The following is a 19,348-nucleotide window of genomic DNA, read 5'->3' on the forward strand; positions in this document are numbered from 1 at the left end:
CACGCAAGTATACGCGTTCGCAAGTAATATAGAATACTTTCTAGTTCGTTCCCTCAGAGACTCAGACTAAATTATTGTCTAATTAAACTCACTCACCAATGTATGATTACTTCTCAATGTTAAGACACTAACACTTAAAATTGTTGATTAAATATTAACTATAATTAACTACTTAATTAATCACTTAACTAACACTTCAATTTATCAATAATAAAATACTCATGAGATCACAACTTCATTATTACTTCCTTCTATAGCCATTGTTATTACCTTTAGCATGTGACAGTGATGATATTAATCGAATAACACGAAAATGATAAAAGCCAACTTTTATTGTACTAATACCATTCTACCAAACATCCACAATTAAGATAGAAGTTGAATAGTCATCAATTATGTTGAGTTCCCATATGTCTACAGAAATTGACAACACAACGATTTAAGCACAAGTTATTCCTTTTGATTACATAGGGCAAATAAAACTGTTAGAGTTACCCACTAATCATGCACAACGTACATGAACCTATGCTAGCATGGCAAGTTCTAAATCTCAAGATCCACCATCGCTTCACAAGAGATTAACACCCTATCTTATATGTTCGCGACGCACATAAGACGAATACGCACAACCAATACTAGATATCATGCAATCATCACACACTAAAGTATTCAACAATTAACTAAAGAATTCCATAATAAATCCGTTGCAACCCCATGATCACGATTAGCCCATAATAGCACTTATCATCATCATGGGTTCATATGAAATCATGATAAACAAACACAAGAAAATAATAAATAAACTAATTATATTAAAACAGAGTACGTCACAAGAGTAAATAAGTTCAAAGCAAGAAAACTAGCATCCAACGTTACAACAAAACAAGAATCACAAGAATATATGCTTCCTCTTCGTTGCGGTGTGCTAAATCGGTCTTCTTCCTTATCTCCTTCGCTCCTTGCGTAAAAACACAATCTTCTTTCTTCCACACTTGTGAAAAACGTCTCAAATCTACTTATATAATAGTCCCATAAAACTCAGATTACATAGAAGTGGAAACCAAACAGAAGTAGAAGTCCTAAAATAATCTGTTTTTTTTTCCGACCCTGCGCGGCCGCTCAGCATAGCTTAGCGGGCGCTCAGCTTGCTGCGCGGCCGCTCAGCAATGCTGAGCGGGCGCTCAGACCTCTACTGGAAAAATTCTGATTTCGCTCCGTTTCTTCGCTGTAATCTGCCCGTTTCTTTCCTCTTGCAATGGTGAACACATGCCAAGGCTTATTCTTGATGATTCCTCCCCCGAAATGCAACTAAAACCCTGAAATGCATAAACACTAGAAAAACGCATCAAATACACAAAATACTTGATTTCAAGACACCAATTTAAGCCATTTTAAGACGTTCTAAGTGGTATAAAATGCCACTTATCAAGAATATCTCGTTGATAGGAAGAAAATGTGCTGACTTCGTCAATCTGTTAATAATAACCCAGATAGCATCATTGTTTGACTTGGTCCTCGGTAATCCAACTACGAAATCCATTGCTATATGCTCCCACTTCCATTCTGGAATGTCTAATGGTTGTATCAGTCCACTGGGTCTTTGATGTTCCGCTTTCACTCGCTGACAAGTGTAACACTTACTTACCCATTCTGTAATTTCCTTCTTCATGCTTGGACACCAAAAATTTTCTCTTAAGTCTCTGTACATCTTCATACTCCCGGGATGAATTGAGTATCTAGAGTTGTGAGCGTCTCGAAGAATTTCATCTTTCAGCTCGGCTATGTTGGGTATCCATATTCTGGAAGAAAATCTTAATATTCCTTTATCATCCTTTTGAGTCCATATTTCTTCTCCTGTCAAATTGTCCCATTCATGGCTCATGACTTCTTCCTGGCATCTTCTTATCTTCTCTAATAGTTCTGGTTGAAAAGACATTGCATACAACACATCTGCAGACATACTTGGGGTACTGACCTCTATTTCAAGCTTTCAAATTCCTTGATCAATTCCTCGGATGAAATTATCATGTTTAACCTTTCTTTTCTGCTGAGAGCGTCAGCTACCAAATTGGCTTTACCTGGATGATAGTTGATGGTATAGTCGTAGTCTTTGATCAATTCGAGCCATCTTATTTGCCTCATGTTCAATTCCTTCTGGGTGAAGATATACTTTAAACTTTTGTGGTCCGTATAGATCTCACACTTTTCTTCATACAAATAATGCCTCCATATCTTCAATGCAAACACTATAGCTGTCAACTCCAGATCATGCGTCAGATACTTCTCTTCATGTGGTTTCAGTTGTCTTGAAGCGTAGGCTATTACTTTGTCGTGCTGCATCAAAACACATCATAATCCTTTGTAAGACGCGTCACTATAGATCATAAAGTTTCCTTGATCATCTGGTAAGACTAGCACTGGAGAAGATACTAATCTATTCTTTAATTCTTGGAAACTTTCCTCGCACTTCTCGTCCCATTCAAATTTCTAATTTTTCCTGGTGAGCTTTGTCAACGGCGTAGCTATTTCGCAAAATCTTGCACGAATCTTCTATAGTAACCTGCCAATCCCATGAAAATTCGTACTTTCGTTGGTGTCTTTGGTCTCTCCTAGTTGATTATGGCTTTAATCTTTGCTGGATCCACCTCCATTCCTTTATTGCTAATCACGTGCCCAAGAAATCGAACATCTTTTAACCAAAGTTCACACTTGGAAAACTTTGCGTACAATTTCTCTTGTCGCAGTATCTCCAGAACTATCCTCAAATGCTCTGCATACTCTTCTTTTGTTTTGGAATAGATCAAATTGTCGTTTATGAACACGATCATGAATTTATCTAAATACTTCTTGAATACTCGATTCATCAGATCCATAAAAGTTGCGGGTGCCTTGGTTAATCTAAATGCCATCACTAGAAACTCATAATGCCAATATCTGGTTCTAAATGCGGTCTTCGGAATGTCTTCTAGCTTGATCTTCAGTTGATGATATCCAAACCTTAAATCTATCTTAGAAAACCATACAGCGCCTCTCAATTGGTCAAATAATTCATCAATCCTCGGTAACGGGTACTTGTTCTTAATAATCAGCTTATTCAGTTCTCGATAGTCAATACACAGTCGCATACTCCCGTCTTTCTTCTTGACAAACAGTACTGGTGCACCCCACGGTGATACACTGGGTTTTATAACTCCTTTCTCCAAAAGATCTTGCAGCTGAGTTGCCAATTCCTTCATCTCCACTGGTGTCATCCGGTACGGAGCTTTAGAAACTGGTTCTGTTCCGGGTGCTAGATCAATCGCAAATTCAATTTCTCTATCAGGTGGTAATCCTGGAAGATCGTCTGGAAAGACATCTGGAAATTCATTGACAACTGGAATCGCTTCTAGTACTGGAACTTCTTTGCTGGTGTCTACCACATGGGCCAAAATGCTTTGCAACTCTGACGCAATAACTTCTTCACTTGAGCTATTCTAAAGAACTTCTTCTCTTGCTTATTTCCTCGAAATATCACCTTTTTCTTACTATTCGATGTCTGAAGTCTCACTTTCTTATTCTTACAATCAATTTGGGCTTTATTCTCTGACAACCAATCCATTCCTAGAATAACATCAAATTCTCCCAACTTAAAAGGTATCAAGTTGGCATAGAAATGATGTCTTCCTATCTCAATATCACACCTCGGGCACACTCGGTCGACAGGAACTTGATCCTTATTAGCCAACTCTATCATTAATGCTTGTCCTAACAACTTAACTTCGCAATACAGTTTATCGACAAAACTTTGAGAAATAAATGACCTTGTAGCTCTAGAATCAAATAAAACTTAGCATCTATGGAGTTGACTGGAAGCGTACCTGCAACCACGTCTGAACTTTGAACAACATCCTTCATAGTCATGTTGAATGTCCCGGTCTTTGGCTGGTCCTTTGCTGGTGGTCCTTCAATCCTTGGCACATTCTGAGATGAAGCACCAGTAAGCCTTGGTGTGTTGCTTATTGTACCTTGTGTTGGGGAATTCCTGGCAATATGCCATGGCTTTCCGCACTTATAACATCCAGTTCCCAAATTCTGACCTTTAGTCGGATTCTGACACATATTAGCAAAGTCTCCCTTCCTGCCGCACTTGAAACACGTCACATTAGCATTACAATTCCCAAAGTGCTTTCTACCACAAAACTGGCAATCCGGTATTGGTGGACGATTGGGCCTCTACTGATTTGAATTCTGAAAATGGTTGCATTGTCCTTCATTTCCTGATTGTGGTCTTCTGAATCCCATATTCTTATTACCCTGAAATTCTGGCCTTTTGTTGAAACGGCCCTGAAAATTACTTGGCTGCTGACCTCCTTCTAAGGTTTCTATTTTCCTTTTCTTCCCATCCTTTCCTTTCTGAGGCATGTCACTTTTACTTTCGATCACCATTGCTTTCTGAACCACTGCCACATATGAAGTCAACTCAAACATGGCCACTCTGTTCGGAATCCAAAATTTCAATCCCTGTTCAAACCTTCTTGCTTTCTTTTCATCTGTATCAACCTGGTCTGGCACGAACCTTGCTAACTCAGTAAACTTAGCCTCGTATTCAGCGACAGTAAGATCACCTTGGGTCAGGTTCAAGAACTTAATCTCCATTTGATTATTCATATACCTTGGGAAATACTTTTCCAGGAACAGCTCTGTGAATCTCTCCCAAGTTATAAACTCACCTCCTTCCAATGCTCGCGTGGATTCCCACCAATAATTCGCCTCACCCTTTAGAAAGTAGCTTGCAAACTTGGTCTTCTGTTCAGTCCCTGCTCCGACTAATTCAAAAGCCTTTTCCATCTCCTTGAGCCATGCGTTGGCTTCTATAGGATCAACACTTCCCTTGAACTCAAGTGGCTTCACGGCTTGAAATTGCTTAAAAGTCACTGCAGGTGGTGCTGCTGCTTGTTGCTGCTGTTGCTGTTACTGCTGTTGTTGTTACCGTGTAAGATGAAACATCTGCTGCTGTATCAGTCCCAACATCTGGACAATCACTGGATCCATCCGACTCTCGGTATAATCCTCTCCTGAATTATTCCTTCTCTTTGGTGCCATTATTTTGGTAAGAAAATAAGCAACTTATATAATAATCTGTCAAGCATTGTGTCAAATATGTAGCAATTCCTTAGCATATCAAAATTCCCAAACATTATCTCTTCTCAAAATATCATAAACTTGCTACCATATTAACACAAGCGACATGATTATCACATAATCCTGCTTATTATCTCGAGAATAATAACTCAAAGAAAATCGATGCAAAATTATCCAAACCTTTTAAACCCTTACGCAAAATTTCAAATAAACCAACAAACGGTAGATAGGGTTGCAACACAACCTTTCAACCTCTTTTTCAACACTTCAAACCATCCTCAAAACCAACAAAATAGCAAGGCAATAACACAAAGGCCTAAGGCTAAACACAAAACAGAAAACCTAAACAACTTAACTATAACCCATCCCAATAACCTAAAAGTACCCCTATAAGAGCTGAACTACATGCGCCTATCTTATATGATCTTCCTATGACTCATCTATGACAATCCTAAGCCTGTTTCAGTGACCATAACCTGTAGCTCTGATACCAACCTGTGACGCCCTCCAAACCCGGGGTCTAGATTTGGGGGTCACTAGCCAATAAACTATAATAAAATAATCACAGCGGAATAATATAGTAAATATGACCCCTTGCATGCACTGGATCAATCACAGGTTATAGTATGGAACTGGCACTAATACAAATCAATTGTTATTACAAACCATAAGTCTAATGAGTTTTACAATTTATTCGAATTTTATTACAAACCTCTAGACTATCCAAGCGTCCCAAAACAGTCTACCTGGAATACACACCAAACTATTTAGAAGCACTCAACTTCTGATCAAACCTGGAACTCAAGCCTACTCTGGCTTAGCTGAAAGATTAGATTGATAAACAAGTATGAGCGAAAGAAATGCTCAGCAAGTAGTATAAAATGTGCTTGAAATGATAAACCACATTCTGATAATAATTGAACAACAGGATAAAATCAGTAATATTTGATCAATAATAAAAGCTTCACAAGCTATCAACAATAAACGATAATTTTTTTAGATTGGAATCTAACTCCGAAGGAGGTACTATCACATGTTGATCAGCCCGTGTGATAGCACAAGGTCATGATTCATAGAAATATGTCCCCAAAATACGAGTACTCAAATAAAAAGGCAATATATCTGCCTGTGGCACAAATTGTGTCATAATATTTCATGTAACACATGGAAATAGCCCTCCGCTGGACCGTCTATCCTGGTCACTTACGCATTCATCCAATCCACAAAACATTTTGATCAAAGGAGGTGAATCAAAGGACATCCTTATCTATATGACTCCCCATTTCTCATGGTCTAGAGCTATCTCATCAATCGATGGTGAAATAACTAGAGCAATTAGTTATTCGCTAATCTCAATTCAACGTTCCACAGTATAGAGTGATTTATAGCGAAATATAAACGTTTAACTATTCTGAACTTAGAATGGTATGGAAATTGAAAGAATAAAGTTCAGAGTCAATATCACTTGAATGATAAGTAAAGATATAGATATTTGCATAATAAGATTCGAATTAAACGTCAATTGAACGATAAGTGAAGTTAGGGCTACTTGTCTGGTATGCTCGATAACCTCTTAATATAACTTTGCTTATAGCTGCTGGCTACTATCTCCGGCTAACACTTGACCGCACTCCTTGCTACTCGATTCTATAAATAAAAGGACTATCTTAATTGACAGAACCAAACTCAATCGACGTAACTATACGTCCTGACATCTACCCGATCGTTTATAACTAAGCATGGCATTTTAAAATTGTAAGCAGATATCATGCATATCATATAGCACGTAATCATGGTATTTGTATAACACATAATCACATATTTCATGTAACACATAAGTCAGCTCATTAAAAGATACGTCCTAGGGCGTTCAGAATTAAAATCATGTCAATATTAGCATTTACCGATAAAATACCGACTCAAACGGATACACAAATCAAATGACATTGCAATACAAAAGAAATTAGAACTCAAAAGTATTTTTATTGGAAGCGTCATATTTTTCTGAGTCTGTACGCGTTCGTTTCGTATTAAACGGATGAACGGTTTAATTATTATGAATAAAATAAGAAATAAATGTAAAATAAATCAATTAATAATAATATTAATTAATTTTTAAATACCAAAATATAATTTTTAAAAGCCTAAAAATAATTTCTAGGAATTATTTGAATTAATTATAAATAATTTACATTTATTTAATTATTTATAAATAAAATTAATTGATTAAATGAATTAATCAATTAATTAAAATCATAAATAATTAACTAAAATAAATTATAAATAATTAAATCAAATTACATTTCTGAAAATAATAAAAGAAAATAATTTTAGAAATTTAAAATAATTAAATAAATAAATTTTTTTAGGATTTAAAATAATAAGTAATTAATTTTTGAAAATTAAATAAAATAAATGATTTAAAAAAAATAAAATAAAAACAGAAACATGTTTCAGAGTAGAAAACATGCTGGGGAAAGATCGAACCCGGGTCAAGAGACCGGGTCGAAATCGGGTTAAAAGGGTTCAACCGGGTTGTGAAGAACCCCGACCGGTTTCTGGGAAATCCCCAGATTCTGGCGGGCCTTCGCCGGACTCCGGCGAACCATAACACCCCCCCCGAAACACTCCTTTCCCTTCGTTTCTCAACCCAAACAAAACCAACATAGATTCTGCAGTCCAGATAACAACGTGATAATCTCGATTTAACACCGAAATCAAAAGCTCCGTTCAAAAACGAAGAACGAGCGGTGATTTTTCGGCGAAAATGCGATACGCACAAAATCCATGCCAAATTCAATCACATTGGTACGAAATTGAAGGTAATGGTATATACAATCTACCCACATCTATAGTTTTTACAGATAATTAAAAACAAGGTCAAAAATCCAACAATCAATTAAGAACACGGTGGCGATAACATTTTTTTCCGACGAGCACGAATCTGAGTACTAAAATCATATATTTATATGCTAATCGACTATAAACAAGGCCGTGAATCTATTGGAATCATCAAAATCAACTAACAATCAACCAATAATCCAGAAAGTTCAAGAATCGAATCAAACTACATAAACTTCGATTTTACAAATTACTCAATCTTAAATCAAAATAGTTATACCGAAAGATCGGCCGTGAATCAAGCTTCAATTTGACTACTCGAGTGTCCGATTTGGTTTGCTAAATCGATCGAAATCAGTGATTGAAGTTGAGAAAGAAAACTCACCTCCAAGAACCTTGTTCTTGAATAATCTTATTTTCTGAAATTTTATTAAAATAAAATGAATAAAACTAATTTTAATCAGCTATTTATATTAACCTAAAAATTATATCCCTAAAATCAAATTTGGGTGTTTTTATCCCCTAATTATAATAATTAGGGCCCCAAAATAATAATTATGGGGAATAATTTTAAAAATGATAAAATATAAAATTAATGTTAAAATTTCCCAAAAATTGCGAATAATTCGAAAATACAAAAATAAATGGGGTATTTGAAATACGAATGATTTGATAAAAATAAAAACAAGGATTTTGTGGGGTTTGACGTCCCGGTGGGGTCCCGGTTCGTTGATTTTTGCAAAACAGAAACGATCCCTAAATTACCAGAAAAACCCGGAAACACCTAAAATACATTCAATCGCGCATAAATTGAAATAAAATGAATATCTTAATAAAGATGTTAATAAATATGCGTCCTGATTGTAGATAGATTCATATAATTGCAGTTTAAACGTATATTATTCAATCGAAAAACTTTTCGGGTTCGCACGGAAACACACATAACAGTTATAACATCTAATATCATGACAATAATCACTTTAAATTTATAAAACATAATATTTATTTATGTAACACATAATATTCACATAATTTTTCCGGATATTACAGCGCGGCCGCGCGCTACCTCAGCGCGGCCGCGCCGTGCTTCTGTCTTTTCAACGCGGCCGCCCCGCCAGGCAGCGCGGCCGCGATCTGTTTCTGGAAAAATGGCGCATCCGCCCCGCTTCCTCAGCGCGGGCGCGTCGTGCTACTGTAGTTGGCCCCGAAAAATTTTATTTTTTTGATTTTTTTGTGCTTTTCTCCTTTTTTTCTTCTTCTTCTTCTATCTACTAATGTAAAACAAACTTGGGTTGCCTCCCAAGAAGCGTTTGTTTTACATCGTTAGCTTGACATAGAAATGCGAGATCCAACAGATAACAAAAAGGCACTAACCACCTCACGGTTTGCCGTGTTACCATAGTAATGCTTCAACCTCTCACCATTCATCTTAAATGCTTGGCCCGGATCATTCTCAAAAATCTCCACCACTCCATGTGGAAACACAGTTTTGATAACAAACGGCCCTGGCCATCTTGACTTCAACTTTCTAGGAAAAAGACGGAGACGAGAGTTAAACAATAGAACTTGTTGCCCCAGCACAAATGATTTGAGCACTAGACCCCTATCGTGCCACCTCTCACTACTAGAAAAATGCCCTTAGACATCGGTTATAAACCGATGTCTTTTTTTTTTCAAACCGATATCTTCGCATGTGTAGAGAAAGGTAGGGGTCTTTAACATCGATTTTTAGCCGATGTTAAAGATGTACATAGACATCGGTTTTCTTAGCAAACTGATGTATAATTAGCCCTTTTCTTGAAAAACATGTTAAAACTAGATTGTGAACAATGGTATTTAGTGTTAGTGTATACTGAAAATATTTATTTGAAGTATATACATTTATTTCTGGCCAGTTTAATTGAGAATCATTTGAATGTTTACATGTTGTCTAATATTATATATTGTGAATAATCTAGTATCAAATGGGATACAGAATATTAGATTGTTAAATACGGTTATATAATATAATAAGGTTCATAACACAGGTGGTGTTGGACAATCCACTGGTATGGCTGTAGTATTATTTAGATTAGTTTATATTGACTAATAAATAATACTAGTATACTTTGTGTATATTGAACATGATCAAATTTAGAATTGTTCCCTTAATACTGATTAAGAAGGAGAACCAAGATTCTATGTTATTATTAATGCTTAGGTTCTTAATCCGGAAATAATAATTGACACGTGTATATTATTTACATGCTTTGATTTATAAATGAAGTAATTCTTTTGAATTATATCATTATATTTTGGGTGATGGAATTATATACATGGTGGATATTATTTATTGAAGGAATCCATGTCCTGATAATATTCGGGTTAATGATGTCCCCTTGAAAGCTCAAAAAGATTTAATTATGTGAAACCCTGCAGGTGGAATTTATTCTGGCATAATTAAATAAAGGTTGAGTGGATGATCAAGGATAAACGATATTAATTAAATAAATTATCAGTAATTTATTTAATTAATGGACATGTGATATTTTAAACATGGGGAATTTAATAAGCAAATAATATTGGAACTGAATTAATTAAATTGCGGTATTAGGAAAGGTAGTGCAAATATTAATTCTTTAGTGGATTGAATTAATATTTAATTACATTGGGCTAGGCTCAAGATGTAATTAGAAGGCCCAACCTAATTATCCATGGTCCCTATTGTAGCCTATATATATTCTTATTCTCTTCTTGCTTGGTAGGGTGTGAAAACATATTGTAGCCACCAAGGAGCAAGAAGAGAGAATAACTTGAGAAGACGGAGGCCACACTTCGCTCAAGGGAATTTGGGAATACAATAGAAGAGCGTGGAATCAACCATTAACAAGGTAATTTTCTTTTCGTAATCTTTATCGTAAAACGTAGTAACACCCCAAGTCCGTGGTTCCTAACAATTGGTATCAAGAGCCTGGTAATGGGTTCTACGTTTTATGATATAATGTCCATATCGTAATTATATATGCGTGTATATAGTGTTTTGCTTGTATTGGTTTTGATGCAGGTTGTTAATCCACTATTATGGCCATGTATATTTTAATTATGTGTTTGGATCCCACGTGGTTTAATCGTGGTTAATTTTTTGTTCTGGTTTCCACGTGGTTTAATCGTGGTTGTAATTTACACGAGGGTTGATCGTGTTAGAATAGATTTTACAGAATTAGTTTTGTATTAGATCTATTTTTTTGTAATTATTCCGGGTATTTTGTAATAATTATGTGCGATCGGAAATCAATTCCGGTGGTTTTTTGTTCCGCTGTGCAATTACAAGGGGCTGCTATTGGTGTTCGGATCGAACAAACCAAAACAAAACTCAACAGAAAGGGAACTGGCGGCTGGCGCGTGCAAAATCTGGAGAAACAGGGGTAACGCAGGCCGGACCTGCACAACAGGTGAAGCTATGGCGGTAACGCAGGCCGAACCTACGCAACATGCCAATTTTGGCTGTAACGCAGGCCGTACCTGCGCAACACACCCAGATTGGCTGTAACGCAGGTCTGGCATGCGCAACAGGTACTGGCGGCAGAAATCGTTTTCTCGAGAGCTTGATTTTTTTTCAAAGGGCCATAATAGTGGAAAATTTATTTTAATTTTTTTCATTAATTTTTTATTTATTGCTTTAAATTTATTGATTATGTGTGTCGTTAATTATGTGTGTAATTCCTTTAAAATTGCATGTTTAACATAATTAAGACGACATGGACATAAATTTTATTTATTGCTTTAATTAAATGTTATATGTTGCTAAAATTATGTGTGTATTTTGAATGCATGTTAGACATAATTGTAACGACATAGGGCCCCATTTAATTTTAAAATTCCTCAATTTTAATAAAATTTCTAAGTGGGAGAGGGAATTAATATGAAATTAAATCCCATGGTCTCCATTATTGTTTGTATGTAATTTAACATAAAGACGAATATAAATTATATATACGTCACCCATCGTGGCATGTAATTTATGGTGTCTAAAATGTTATAGAAATTACTAGAATAAACTTCTTAAATTAATAAATTTTAAAAAGGAATAAATACGAATTTTCTTTATTTCTGATATGGGGCGATTTTGTCAAAAACGGGTTCATCGAACTTGTAAGGACCTAACTATATTAAATGGAAATGAAATTTGGACATTGTGTTGACTGCTAAGGAGTACAAGTTTTGCACTTATGAACCCAAGCCTGATCAGCCTGCTGCTGATGCTCCTGAAGATGAGAAAGAGTATTATAAACGGTGGATTAAGGCTGATGAGATGTCGCGATGTTACATTCTGGCAGCAATGTCGGGTGTTTTGCAGCATCAGCATCAGTCTTTGGCCACTGCTTCGGATATGCTCTTTAATCTCAAGGAACTTTTTAGAGATCAGAATAGGGCTGCTAGGCAAGTAGCCATGAAGGCTTTAATGAACACTCAGATGGCTGAAGGCACACCTGTAAGGGATCATGTTCTCAAGATGATGTCACGTCTGAATGAGATAGAGATCCTTGGTGCTGAACTTGATGGGGAAACCCAGATTGACATTATCCTTATGAGCTTGTCCAAGAGTTTTGAACAGTTCCGCTTGAATTACAACATGAACAAGAGGCAGTATAGTCTCGCGGAACTACTGACAGAACTTCAGGCAGCTGAAGGATTATTTCGGCAGAGTGTTCAAGGGAATATGGTTGAGAAAGGTTCTTCCTCCAAACCGAAAGGTATTAAGAAGAAGAAAAAGGCTCAGACACAGAAAGCTGTGAAGGCAGTGGGAGTTCAGGGTGGTGTGAAAAAACCTAAGGGAAAGTGCTTCAGATGCAAACAGTCAGGTCACTGGAAACAGGATTGTCCTCTTCCTAAGAAGACAAACAATACTGGTATGTCTCTTTCTCTAGTTACAGAAACATTTATAGCGGCTATATCTACGAACACTTGGTGTGTAGATACAGGAGCCACTGATCATGTTTGTAATTCTATGCAGGGGTTCCGGCTATCCAGAATGCTTAGAGATGGTGAGATATACGTGTTCATGGGAGATGCTACGAAAGTAGCAGTAGTTGTAGTAGGAGTTATTCATTTATCTTTTGGTTCTGATAGGATTTTGGTTTTGAACAATTGTCTTTATGTACCTTCTTTTAGAAGGAATTTAATTTCGGTTTCTAAACTTGCTTTGGATGGTTATAATATTTGTTTGGATCGTAATGTTTCTATTATGATGAATAAACGAATTATATGTTCTGGTACATTGCAAGACAATTTGTATATAATTAATCCTAGTCAACCTGCACTACAACTACAATTTAGGGAATTGAACAACACATCTACTAACTCTAATAAAAGAAAGGAACCTTCTAGTATGAACCAAACATATCTTTGGCACTTGAGATTAGGTCATATTAACTTGAGGAGGATTCAAAGACTGGTAGTAGACGGGCCTTTAAGCTCATTGGCAGTGGAGCCATTTCCAGTTTGTGAATCCTGCTTAGAAGGTAAAATGACTAATAGGCCTTTCAAGGCAAAGGGGAATAGAGCAAAACAACTGTTAGAATTGGTTCACTTTGATTTATGTGGACCCATGAATATCCAAGCAAGAGGTGGTTATGAATATTTCGTCACTTTCATTGATGATTATTCTAGATATGGGTACGTTTATTTGTTGCGCCGTAAGTCTGAGTGCTTTGATAAGTTCAAAGAGTACAAAGCTAAAACGGAGAAGCGACTTAATAAAAGTATCAAGTCACTACGATCAGATCGTGGTGGCGAATACTTGCTTGGAGGATTTAGGGAATATTTATCAGAAAATGGGATAGAATCCCAGTTAACTGCACCAGGCACACCCCAGCAGAATGGTGTAGCAGAGAGAAGGAACCGGACTCTTTTAGAGAGTGTTAGATCGATGATGAGTTATTCGGATTTACCCAAGTCATTTTGGGGACATGCCTTAGAGACAGCAGCTTATCTTCTGAACTTAGTACCTTCTAAGTCAGTTCCTAAAACCCCCTTAGAATTGTGGACCGGGGATAAACCGAATCTAAGACATATTCGAATATGGGGTTGTCCAGCACATGTGCTGAACAAGAACACGACTAAGTTAGAATCTCGTACGGAAGTAAAGTTATTTGTAGGCTACCCCATGGGAACGAAAGGACATTTATTTTATAGTCCGAAGAATCGGGATGTCATTGTTAGCACCAATGCAAGATTCTTAGAGGAGGAATATATAATGAATCACAAACCCATGAGTAGTGTCGTTTTAGAGGAACTAGTGGGAGGGACAGGTAATACCCATGAAGCTGTAGTACAAGTAGAACAACCACAACAAAATGTACAACCTGTCACTAATACCGCACCAGTGCCTCATCGTAGTGGGAGGGTTGTTCAACAGCCTGATAGATTCATGTTTTTGGGAGAGTCTTCAGACTTGGTCTCTGGTGAACATGATGATGATCCCCGTACATACGAAGAGGCAGTACAAGACAAAGATGCAGATCTTTGGCAAAAGGCGATGGAATCTGAGATAGAATCAATGTATTCTAATCAGGTCTGGGAGCTTGTGGAACCACCCAAAGGTATAAAACCTATTGAATGTAAGTGGATCTACAAGAAAAAGAGGGGATTAGATAAAAAGGTGAAAGCCTGGAAAGCAAGACTTATTACGAAAGGGTATACTCAGAAAGAAGGTATCGATTATGAGGAAACCTTTTTACCGGTAGTCATGCTTAAGTCAATCCGTATTCTTTTATCTATAGCAGCTCATCTCGATTATGAGATTTGGCAAATGGATGTCAAGACGGATTTTCTTAATGGAAGTCTTGAAGAAACCATCTATATGCAGCAACCAAAAGGATTCATTAAGGAAGGCCAAGAGCATCTAGTATGTAAGCTTAAGAGGTCTATTTATGGACTTAAACAAGCTTCTAGAGACTGGAATATTCGTTTTGATCAGGCAGTCCAGTCATATGGATTTGATCAAAGTCCAAGCGAATCGTGCGTGTATAAGAGAAGTGAAGGTAATGCAGTGGTTTTTCTAGTACTATATGTAGATGACATTTTACTCATTGGAAACAATGTTGAGATGTTGTCATCAGTAAAGGCATGGTTGTTCAAACAATTTGACATGAAGGACTTAGGTGAAGCGGCATACATCCTTGGGATCAAAGTTATAAGGGATCGCAAGAAAAGGATGTTGGCTTTATCTCAAGAGCCCTATATTGATGAAGTATTAGCTCGTTTTAACATGCAGAACTCCAAGAAAGGTTTTCTACCTTTTAAGCATGGAGTTACTCTATCTAAGAAGCAGTGTCCTTCGACACCTAAGGATATAGAGAGCATGAAAGCAGTTCCTTATGCTTCAGCATGTGGAAGCTTAATGTATGCTATGTTATGTACGAGGCCTGACATCTGCTTTGCTGTAGGCATGGTTAGTAGATATCAGTCGAACCCAGGTCAGGAACATTGGAGTGCAGTAAAAACTATACTCAAGTACCTGAGAAGGACTAAGGAGTATATGTTAATTTACAAGGCCTCAGATCTATTTTCTTTGGGATATACTGATTCAGATTTCCAATCAGATAGGGATAAGAGGAAATCAACCTCGGGATATGTTTTTACTTTGGGAGGTGGAGCCGTTATATGGAGGAGTGTAAAGCAGAAATGCATTGCAGACTCCACCATAGAGGCCGAGTACGTGGCGGCCTCTGAGGTTGCCAAGGAGGCTGTATGGTTCAGGAACTTCCTTTTGGACTTAGATGTGGTACCTAATTTGCCTAGGAGCTTGACAGTGTATTGTGATAACACTGGTGCTGTGGAAAATTCAAAGGAATCGCGAGACCACAAAGCAGCTAAACATATTGAACGTAAGTATCATCTCATACGAGGAATCGTAAAGCGAGGGGATATAGTTGTGGCTCACATATCATCAGAAGACAACCGGGCAGATCCTTTCACAAAGAGCTTGCCAGCCAAGATTTTTGACAAGCATGTGGAAGCAATAGGAGTCAGATGGATGGACACATAGATTTTTATGTAATAGTGGATTAAATAAACACTGATGTACACATAGAATATTTTTGAGTATAAGTGGGAGATTATTAGTGTATACTGAAAATATTTATTTGAAGTATATACATTTATTTCTGGCCAGTTTAATTGAGAATCATTTGAATGTTTACATGTTGTCTAATATTATATATTGTGAATAATCTAGTATCAAATGGGATACAGAATATTAGATTGTTAAATACGGTTATATAATATAATAAGGTTCACAGCACAGGTGGTGTTGGACAATCCACTGGTATGGCTGTAGTATTGTTTAGATTAGTTTATATTGACTAATAAATAATACTAGTATACTTTGTGTATATTGAACAGGATCAAATTTAGAATTGTTCCCTTAAAACTGATTAAGAAGGAGAACTAAGATTCTATGTTATTATTAATGCTTAGGTTCTTAATCCGGAAATAATAATTGACACGTGTATATTATTTACATGCTTTGATTCATAAATGAAGTAATTCTTTTGAATTATATCATTATATTTTGGGTGATGGAATTATATACATGATGGATATTATTTATTGAAGGAATCCATGTCCTAATAATATTCGGGTTAATGATGTCCCCTTGAAAGCTCAAAAAGATTTAATTATGTGAAACCCTGCAGGTGGAATTTATTCTGGCATAATTAAATAAAGGTTGAGTGGATGATCAAGGATAAAAGATATTAATTAAATAAATTATCAGTAATTTATTTAATTAATGGACATGTGATATTTTAAACATGGGGAATTTAATAAGCAAATAATATTGGAACCGAATTAATTAAATTGCGGTATTAGGAAAGGTAGTGCAAATATTAATTCTTTAGTGGATTGAATTAATATTTAATTACAGTGGGCTAGGCTCAAGATGTAATTAGAAGGCCCAACCTAATTATCCATGGTCCCTATTGTAACCTATATATATTCTTATTCTCTTCTTGCTTGGTAGGGTGTGAAAATATATTGTAGCCACCAAGGAGCAAGAAGAGAGGATAACTTGAGAAGACGGAGGCCACACTTCGCTCAAGGGAATTTGGGAATACAATAGAAGAGCGTGGAATCAACCATTAACAAGGTGATTTTCTTTTCGTAATCTTTATCGTAAAACGTAGTAACACCCCAAGTCCGTGGTTCCCAACATTTAGGAGGTTAAAAAGCACTATAAACATATAACAGGGAAGAACTTTTAACTGATAGACATCAGATTCTTAAAAAAACCAATGTTTTAGTTTGTATTTTACATCGGTTTATTTACTTAACCGACATTAAACATAACTTATAACATCAGTTTTACTTGAGGAAGCGATGTGAAACTTCTACTTTAACATCGGTTGCGTAAGTGAAACCGATGTACATTGTTCTGGAAGACATCAGTTTTCTTTTAATTTACTTTTATTTACTTGCACAAAGCGATGTGTTTTAATATTTTAGACATCGTTTTCATTCCTATAATTCGATTTGTTTTGTTAGTTTAGACATCGTTTTTAGTTTAAGCAGGTGATGTATTTTTAGTTTCTTTACATCGTGCTCTTTATTTAAAATATAAAAAGCTATATTAATAAAAATCAATCTTAAACCAAAATAAAAATATATAAAAGACTTATTTACCAACATTCAACCAATATATTTCTATATCTACATCAACATCAAAAACTATCTAGTTACAATCACATTCCTAACCTATCTAACTCACTAAAGAGCAACATCATATATTGAAGAAGGTAGAACTTGTTCTACTAGAATTTGAAAAGACTCATCTTCCAAATTGAGAAGACCGGATGCAAAGGGGTCTGAACTTCACGAATGATTTCTAAAGTGAAAATAATTGATCTTCGTCGGAACATACTCAATTAGAGGTGTTCAACATCAAATCACCACTACATCTGCTCCAAGCAAGCTGAAATATACCAAACATCTTATTATTTTTAAATGCTAAGAAGATTGTCATGCATACATTAAACAAATAAGCTAGATAGTAGTAGTACAAAAAAACATGGGCCTATAGAACCACTACTGAAAAACAAAAGAACAGCGGGAAAATAGGGCCATAGAACCACTACTAAATGCAGACCTATATTTCCCAGTCTCTTGATTTCACCTCAAGTACCAGTATGGGAAACCAACACTCGAGAATGGGTATATACCCTTATTCAAAATATTGTTGAGGCGGACACTCACACATTTCCATGATAACACTTTCACCTGAGTCCGAGTACATAGCTGTGAAAATAACAAAACTAGTACCAAAACCATGCAAAACAGCGAACACCTCAATCCATATGTGCAAGATGCAAACAAACTAATACATTTATTATATGGACTAAAATCAGTGTGTGTGGAATCAGTTAAGAAGACAAAAAAGCAGAGAACTGTCAAACTAAAAATGGATACGACCATATTAAGAACCTCATGTGCTTTAGTCTGTAGGTTCTCACTATCATTATGCAAAAACCATTGATTCTTGCAGTCAGTCTACTACAACAAACAAGAAATAGTTAATCCATTTACTGAAGGCTAACCAAACTACTTGAACCTAGAGACTTTGTGAAAGAAGATACAATAACCATGAAGCTGAGAAGGCATCCATACCAAAAATTGATATAAATACTAATTTTCATTACATATAAGTTATAACAATGAGCACCGAATAAACAATTTAAAACTTAATCTTAAAATATCGCAGTACAGTTGTACACCTGTAAAAAGGGGAACATGGCTAATGCATCAAAAAAAGTACCTCTACAGAGATCATCAAAATCATTATTGCTGCTTGCAAGAGGCAATCATATATGTGTTCACATACCTGCCTAACAAACAAGAGGCCAGCTGTAAAATGTTCATAGAAAAAGAATGATGACATATTTGGATAATCTCAAAGCAAAAAGTATAAAGAAAGACAATGATATGTTGTCGCATAATACACGATACTAAAATTCATAATTTAGCAAATGTAATAGATGATAAGTATCAACAAGCAATATTAACTCTTATTAAGGCAAGTATTACCTTCTTAACTCATCTTGCATTTTACTCATTACCAAAAGTCTCGTTTCCTTTCTTTTCTCGCATAATTTTGTATTTCGTGCCCATGGATACTGACAACACTACTACAGCAGCGTCTGCGACGCCACAGCTTTCAGCAACCAACCACCATCATGATAATCTCCCTTCGCCTACCATTCTTCTTATTGTAATGCCAATTATAATAATCATCTTACTTCTTGCAATATTATTTATAACAGTTATGCTCCGAAGGATGAGACCTACAAAAGACAATGACAGTTTAAGTAGTAGCCCCGAGCATGGAAATTGCATGTTCATTGCTCACAAA

This window comes from Apium graveolens, chromosome 11, assembly GCF_009905375.1.
Source record: "Apium graveolens cultivar Ventura chromosome 11, ASM990537v1, whole genome shotgun sequence".
NCBI classification, from domain to species: Eukaryota; Viridiplantae; Streptophyta; class Magnoliopsida; order Apiales; family Apiaceae; genus Apium; species Apium graveolens.